Below are 9377 nucleotides of genomic sequence, written 5' to 3'. Positions count from 1 at the left end.
GGAACAGCCTGACAAATGTAGATGTCCGCTAGTAGAAAAGACGTGGTCAGAGGAACTCCTCTTGTCAAAGTGTTCCATTTGTGCTAATTAAGTAATTAGTTGGCTACAGTCTTCAAATCATGTTTCATTAGTAAAGAGACAGTACAATAGCCAACAAAAAGAAGCAAATCATTCAGTGTGTATTACGTTTTGTTAAAAAAGGCAAGAAAAATCACTAAGCATCCATCAGTGGCACAAGATATCTAGATATAAAGCAAAGTTGACAGAGGCAACTATGAGATCAATCTGCAATCACAGACAAGAAAATTAGTGCACCCAGATTTAAAATGGTAATGTTAATTCCTTCTTTGGGGAGTATAGTCATCAGTAAATCAGAGTTGTCATGTATCATGTAAGTATATACTTCCATTAATAGGAGACTACCCTATACATCTGAGATGTCTATACTGATCAGTGATTTCAAAACTAACTTCTGAAGTCCTAGTACATATACATACCTAAAACTTATATAGCAAAATGGCATAATCAGCTTGGCATGCTTTAATAGACATGCACAAGGAAATGGTCATTATGGGATTTAGAGGACAGGAGTAATTAAGGGGTATTTGCAAAAGGATATGTAATCATGGCATATTTCCATATACATTAATAATGTATAAAATGATATGTGACACTGTAATGCAGTTTTATATGCAAGCAGTAGGGTTTACTAAAAGTGTCAATGAAACAAGCGTAATGTGAAGACATTCTGAGATGCAAACATTTGAAAAACCAGTACAGTACTATTATCAGTATTTTTACATCTGCATTAATATCATAAAATCTATAGGACCTGCAAGAGAAAGAATGGTGCCATTTTATATGTAACATTAAGGCATATAGTTTTGTCACTGACATCTAACAATGTACAAGATGTTCTTTTGAAATATTGTCAAAATATTTCATACATATCTTGCACATACTATGCAATATCTCCTAAAAGCTGTCTGCTGCCATCTTTTTGTCATGAATAATTGGAAAGCTCTCAAACAGATAAGCAACCTTCCTACTGACACCTTAGGTCTGTCTAGCATGTTTTGAGAGAGAGAAAACATTTTACCATAACACTAGACAACATCACTAGATAAACCTTTACTGAAATAACGGTACCTAGTTAATTGAAATATGAAGAGATTTTGTATTTACATTTTTTTTTTGTAACTGACATAAATTATGAGATATTACAAATCATATAAGGTGTGTTTTCAATAGTGCATTTTGGAGACATGCTCTCTATAAGCAACTTTGAATGTTTCTGTAAGCAACTTTGAATGTTTGGTTACTTGTGTATTGAGCAGTAGTGATGGTTACATCATTCCATTGCTGCTCCAGTCTATAGATGAGCTACCTAATCAGAACTATTAGAGTGGTTAGAATAGTTGAATATACTTAGGATTTACTATTTCGACTGTCTCAAATGGTTTGTTGTGGGAGATCAGGCTGAAAATTGTTTCCACTTAGTTGGGCACTTTTAGTTAGCTAGTACATGGCTGTTAAAGAACTTATCTTACATATGATGGATAAATGAACTGTCTGTTTCATCAGAAATGAGGTCATAAGGGAGAATCATTTGAACTAGCCATTCCTATAAAATCCCACATCTTCTCATAACAGGAGCTTAAAAAACATACTATCAATGTCCAGATTCATAGATTGCAACATATTCTGCAAATTACCACTCTAAATTCACCTTGTACTACTTCCAGACTTTAGACAATAGAAAGCAAAATATTAAGAATTGTCCACCTTCCCCAATAAACAGCACTACTGCTTTACAGTGAAGAAAGAAGGTAGGGCCATCTTTGTGCTAAACTCTGTATTTTTGGATTGCTCAGCAACAAATGCTGTCCTTTTTTAGCAAACAAACTAAAATCAAAAAACATAGTCTTGCTCTGTTTGGAACCTATCCTCCACTACCATGTAAGGATGCATTTAAACTCGTCACTATAGAGATAACATTTTTTTCAAAGACAGCATATGAGCCCTTGCCTGTGGATGACCCCTGTGCTGTTACAGAATGTGCCCTTGGCTTGTCTTGATGTAAAATGTTAGGTGCACACAGTATTGCTGCAGTGATTGACTCCACCCACACCCTTGATGCCATAGAACACTGTCTGCCACAAAGGGCCTTACAAAGGCTGGTCTTTATCCCCTTTTCCTCAAAAGCTGCCAACCATCTGCCATAAATATCTGGAGCAGGGTGTCATTTCTGTAGTGCTGAATTTGTCTAGCATATGCAGTCTTCAATGACCTCCAGAAATGCAGACAACTCTGAGCGCAAAAAGCATGACTATAGCATGTCTACCACTGGGACTGATAGGATGAACACTACCATACCTCTCAACCTCTTGAGCAAGAAATCTGGACAAAGCCATAAGTAAAAGTGGTAAATAATAAATAAATACAGCAGTCCAGCCACACAGTCCAATGCCAGGAAATTTTATTAAGACAATAAATTCACAGCAGATGAGTGTTTTCATTTCGGAACCCAAGACTTTATCAGATAAACTGCTTGAATGATTGTATCTGACCACTTGGTTGGTGTGCCAGTGGAAGGAGAAGATTCTTCTCTTGAAAACTTGAGCAGGTGTGGTGCTAGTTTGTGTACCAGCACAGGGCAGCAGTTCAGCTAGCTATACTTCTGCATGTCTCTATACTAAAATATCAACTTCTAACTCACATCTATAGTACATGTTCTTATCTTTCACAACGTTAGCTGTCTGCTGCTTTATTTTTTTATCCAATTTAATTGTTCATAATTTGTTCACTTTGCAAACATTAGATATTTAGAAAGTCTTCTCCGTGTAGTTTAAACATTTTTCTATTGTTTGTGTTATCTTTGCAAACAGGTTTGAACTTGTGGTTTCTCATCCATTCATCCAGATCATACTTGAAGAGAATAAGAGACATAATTTGCTTTATGTGGAGATGAAGATTATTCCAGAGAAGTGGTATTCTCTGTGACACATATCTTTCCCTGTTATGTGTTATATTTATGCTGCAGAAGAGATTAAGATCTCTTTAGCAGGTGCTTATGACACTATTGGACTTGTGGATGTGCAGGAGATCTGAAAGGATGGGGGGGTTCAATAAAGCCTACACAATTTTTTTTCATGTAGGCATTGCACCACAATGCCTATATGGATGGGAACATTTTTAGAAATATGGACATAAATCTGAAAATGTCATAATACATACACATATGAGCAAAATTACTATTGTGCATGTCAGAAAGAGGATGGGAATAAGTTAATTCAATATTTTTTTAATAATCTCGGCATGTTTGTTCTATGTGCTGCTTTGCACAAACATGTTTAATAAAAAAACTGGAAAAAAAAAGGATTTTAGAATAATTGACAAAAATGTATTATAGGACCTTGCATTGGGCCCATACAATGGGGCATTGCTGCTGTTGCTAAGGTCACATGGTTCTGAACCATGTAGTTTCTAGACTATCAGCACAGATATGCATGCAAATGAGAAGGATTTACTGAATAGCAAAAAATGGATATTGTGTTCACATATCCACTTTGTGTAGGCTCTAAGGCCATGTTGATGTTTACATAGGATGAGGCTGACATCAAGGCAGTGTGTCATGTCACTTCTAGGCTATTTTAACCGTAGGTGCGTGTGATTGCACAGCGCACCACATCGCAGAGCATGTTCACCCAGGGGACAGTGATGAAGTAGGCAGCAAGTCATTAAAACTGGATGCATTCAATTATTAATATCGACTGTTGTATAAGCCATGCTGTGCGGCATAGTGCATAGCTTGCCAGGTTCACGTGAACATGGTACTCACATGACATATTCAATGAATATTTATTATTTTGTCTAAGTTATGCTGTTCAGCACGCAGCATCACACACTAAATAAAGGCCATTAAATTATGTTAATTCCAGTGTAGGCAGGTGAAATACATCATAGTTACCCAATCACACATTCTGCACCTACAGCAGACCTGTATAAAGTATGCATATACCTTGCATTCTGATTTTCCCCAATGCTGTGGACCATTGGCGTACAGACTTTGGAATTTTAACTGAGATAATGCTAGGGGCTGCTGCTAGTGCTAGAGGCTGAAGTCAATGCTGCTGCTCCTGGCAATAGGCCTAGGCAGAGAAGGAGAAGAGTGTTCAAGCCCAAGGTAACCTTCCAGAAGCTGCATGAGCTGGGATTGTAGAGTGCTTAAATATTCATGAGCTGTGTTTTATATTCATGAACTAGGGATATTTTTGTTAAATCATTGGTGGAACAATGAACCAATTATTACTGAGTTTACATTATTTAAACTAAATTTTTGTGGTTTTGAAGTGTTCTGAAGAAGTCAACTGGTATTGACGAAAGCGCTTAACTTTCTGTAATAAAATTGTTGCTGAAGACTCACAACACTTAGTGCTCTTTTTTTGGTTTTACATACATAGTGTTGCCCAAAGGATCCAAAGTAATGGCTCAGCAGCAGATAATGCACTTACTTACAGACTCCATTGCCTGCTGGATGTCACCACACATACGGCAACAGGTGAACAAGTGGTGTAATCTGTAATTTTGTCTATGCACACATTGACGGGGCACATGGTTTCAGCCCACAGGATTGCCCATCTAAATGTAAACATCCACATATGGCCAAAATGGCAACTGTGCCACAAAGCTAGGATAAATAACAGTTATCTGACTGCTAGTCTACTAGATGCAAATAACAGTAAGAATCAATATCACTCTACAGGCTACAGATCCTGTTCAACACAAGCCTAGTTTATGTAATCCATAAGTACTTTTGCCTGCAATTATGTGCAAAATAGATTTCAGCTGTAGTGCATGCAATAAGTACTGTGATCTATAGTGTGTAAGACTAAATAGGTAGGGATTCTAATCTCACTTCAGTTCACTTGGTGTGTGTGTGTGTGTGTGTGTGTGTGTGTGTGTGTGTGTGTGTGTGTGTGTGTGTGTGTGTGTGTGTGTGTCTCCCTGCAAAATAACTAAGAATCCCTCATTAACTACCAAGCTGTAATTGTGCTGCACTTTTTGAGACTGCACGTTGATGCCAGCCTCCAAACTGCCCTCTTTTACAAGGTCTGTTGATGTCATATACCTTAAGACTACCAACTACAATTCTAATGTCAGATTTAAGCTGTGGCACATGCAATAAGTACTGTGATTTACAGTGTGTAAGATTAGATAGGTAGGGGTTCTAATCTCACTCCAGGCCACTCAGTGTGTATCTCTGTATGACATAAATCTGATCACCTCAGTGGCTTAGAAAGAGGTAGGGGTTTTTCAGTATTTTGGTTGTAGCAGGTGATGTGGGCCTTCAAATGCCTGATCACAACAAGGCCTGCTGATGTCATCAATCATAAGAGGTCCTAAAAAGATAGCAATAACAAACTTGAAGTGTGGCACACACATTACATACTGTGATGTGTAGTGTGTCCCATTAGATTGGTAGGTGTTCTAATCTACTTACAGCCAACTTGGAGTGTGTGTGCTGTGCAGTGTCTTGTAAACATGAATGTGAAGTGGTGTTATCCTCAATGTAGACAGGTGTGTGTGTGTGTGTGTGTGTGTGTGTGTGTGTGTGTGTGTGTGTGTGTGTGTGTGTGTATGTTAAAGCATTTTACATCAGCTTATGGATTCAAAGGATCTTTGAACTTTAGTAGCCTAATGGCCCTACAGCCATTACAATCCTAGCCAAGTTTGTACCTGTATTTAATCTATCAGCTCATATTGCCCCTGTCCACAAGGGATACAGGCAAAAGCCCTGTGATGAAATAACATTCACACATCAATCATACAGATGGCATCTGACGAAGCCCAATGAAGTGCTCTGTTTGCCATTAGGTAGGATTCTGTGATGTGTTAAAATCTGTTAGAAAGATCTCTCTCACCAGCATGTATTGCTAATGTCACATACCAAGTTAATGTCCTTATAGTGAGTAATTTGTGTACAATGCCACCTACAGATATGAATCATTTCCAAGCAAACAGGGTCAGGCATTGCCCTGTATACAAGACATAGATCACTTCTGAGTTGTCTATATGCCACAGGCTACAATGGCAGTGATTTCAGATGATCCCTATTAGACAGATACTGAAGAAGTAAAGTTCCCTTGTGAGGGGCCATTTTGTTGTGTGCAACTGCCAGTAGTACTTGTAAAGGTACATTACAAAATGGTCATTGCACTCAAATATTGGCATGCTGAGGGAAAAGTACATGGAGGTTATGGATATCTCATTTTCAGGTGACAGTGTTCTTAGTTATGACATATGATTCCCTTCTTACCACTGGGGAGACATTGTAATCTAAGGTGCATTACATGTAAATCTGTGTGGCCAGGCCTGTGTGCCCAGGACTATCACCCCTGAGTATGTACATCAGGTGTTGCTACTGATGTGCTACTTACCAGGAACATAGGTTTCACCAATGGAAATGATACTACATAGATATTTGCATGGAGTTTATGGCCATTGGTATGTCAACAGGCATTTGTTCTTCAATAACCCTCTTGTAGGATAATGACATAACTCACAGATTCTATGACCGCTCAGAGTTTGCAGGCATCAGCCAATGTTGTCAACCACAGACATTCAGTTTTTGCTTGCATCGTGGTTAAATGGATTCCAAGTGGTAGATCACCCAGGACTAAGCCCAGTTGAACACTGCTGGTTACAGAACAGCTATTGGAGGAAGATTCTCCTATTTTGAGTATGTGTTCCATCAGTGAGCCACTTAGTGACCCCTATAATGATATTACCCTTGATGCCTAATTGGGTGTTTTGTCAATGATGCCTGAGTGGAAATAGAGTCACACAGCTTGACTTAAGTCCAGGGGGTTGTATGCCCTGATGTCCCCTCATCCAGGTCCTTCGTGATTGCTCAGACATGTCCACCAGATTTAACAGCCATGATCTTGCTTTTAGAAATCCAAACTGTGCATGGTCAACTGTTTGTAGATTACATACATCTTTGCTGATCAGGCCCATGATGATTTGCTCCATGGGCTTACAGGTATGGCTACTCAGGCAAATATGTCTATAGTTCTGGTGGTCAGTGGATGCACCACCTCTATGCAAGGGCATAACAGTTGCCATTGTCCAGTTAGCTGGGATACAGACAGTGGCTACACTATGATTGCAAGGAGTTCCCAATGGTGTTAGTAATCCTTGTTGGATCCCATGTAGGATGTAGCCTGGGATGTTAGCATGTCCAATAGATGCTGTGTATTCTGCATAGAGAAGCAAGATATGACCAGTTCTATAGATATAGAAGGTACGGGACAGGGTGTAAGGATGCCATGTGCACATGTGGTGGGGACAGGAGAGTGAAGTTGACTCAGAACCTGTGAGACAACAGAGTAACTATACAGACTCATTATATGTGGTATCATTAAGTATGAGTTCACTGATAATCTGGGCTTTTCCTCTGAGATCACACATGTAACAATACTGTGTTTTGTGGTTGTCCTCTGTGGGAGAGGCTAATTTTGTCATATACTGTTTCTGCATGACATCACAACAACACTATGTGCTGTTTTAGCTAAGGAGGATGTGCCTACATTTTAGGGGGGGTTCCCTCACTCCAACTGTCATACATCAATGTCCACCTCTTATTGTCCAGCTTACTAATGGCAGTTGTCCAGCAGACAGGTTTGCTGTGCCATGAGGAGCTTGTTTACCTCCTGTCAGGTACAGCTGAGTCTTTGCAGTTGTACTGGTGCTTGCATAATGCATGGGTGTAGAGTCTCATCTGAGGAGGGAAGTGCAGTCAAGCTATGTAAACCATCCAATAGGAAGTAAAAAATTGCTTTGTTGAAGTATATTACTGCATTTTCTGCAATGAGGGTGTAGGTGTGATACTTAGTTTTAATGAGACTGATCTGTTGTCAGATCTCATTAGGGAAGACCTCACAGTGGAGGGGCTGCAGTGGCCACCCATACTGGTAAACACCTGATGAACTACACTGGCTCCCCTTGCGGGGATGTCATGCCACGGGTCCAAGGCATTGTAGTTAAGGACATGGACTAACCTTTGGACAAGTGAGCTTCAGCATGAATAACCAACACAGCTGGTGGTTACTTAACATCACCCCAAACCATGGTGTACTGCTGTATCTTGATAGATGCAAGTAGATTAAAATAAACAGAACAGGTGTCTGGATTCATGGTTCTGCTCCTGTTGCTGGCAATGATTTGATTAGGTGTCCTTTCAGCAGTGAATAGACCCTGCAGTGTTTCCAGGAAGTCACATTGTTTCAACAATCTGGATGTGTATCTATCCTTAATGAATATGTATACACCACCTGCATTACCTTACACACTGCCAGTTTCAGGTCTGAACATGTGGAAGGATGTGTGGTCTGGTATGGCTGTGGTGCTGTGCAGACCCTTGACCCAGGTGTCTGTGACTGCACAAATATCTGCATATTCCAAGGTAGGGACACCTTCCACAGAGTGGGATTTAGTGCTGTTTCCTAGCATGTAGCAGCAAAACTGTGATGTTGTATGAAGATGGCTTTCTCATTGAAAAGTTTTCCCTCCAGACAGTGCCTATAAGATGCACTGTAGGGTGTCAGCAGCCTTGACCAGTACTCAACATCCTAGGATTGATAGACAAAATCTCTCTGGCAAAGCATTGAGGTCTGTTGAGCAAGTCATCCGAGCGGGCATGTAGTGGATCCCCCTACAGTGACACCACATGTAAGGCAATTATCGACATCCATCATTTTCTGTGTCGATTGAGCCATAATCTAGGTGAGTGTTAAATGCAGCTGAAAGTTATGCGCATACCTGTGAGAGACACAGAGTGTCTAAGCTAAGTCATGTGTCTGCATACAGTCTGGTGACGTATGTCCAGAGTCGTACACAACCGCAGGAACTATGATGTCATCATTACGTTACCTGATATTCATTGACTTGCATCAATGTGTGGTATGGCATATTGTGTCAACCCATAGACATCTAACTGTGACCTTTCCCATATGTAGCCTGGTGATATAGACATTAATGTGTCCCATGATGTAATCGCCTATATATAATAGGTTTGATTTTGTGGTTTGCTCAAGTGTTTGACCAGTGAGACAGTGGTGCATGAACTATTATGTGTACTGTGGTCTCCAGAGGTATGATTATGTGTACTGAGCTTGTGTATGGTTTTCTGGGGTGTCTGTTGCTTGGTGATGTGTCTGGTAAGGAACTCCACACATGCAAGTGTGTATGATGTGGGTGTGGGTAGAGCAGGAGGTGAGCTGTGCAAGTTGGCAAAATGCTCATTGCCATATGTACCGACTGGTATGTGGGACACCGTGAAATCAAGGTTTGTAATACAGTCACATCTCTGACAC

The sequence above is a fragment of the Protopterus annectens genome, chromosome 3.part0 (assembly GCF_019279795.1).
Source record: "Protopterus annectens isolate FY-2018-M chromosome 3.part0, PAN1.0, whole genome shotgun sequence".
Taxonomy (NCBI): Eukaryota; Metazoa; Chordata; order Ceratodontiformes; family Protopteridae; genus Protopterus; species Protopterus annectens.
Note: the sequence above shows the minus strand (reverse complement) of the source record.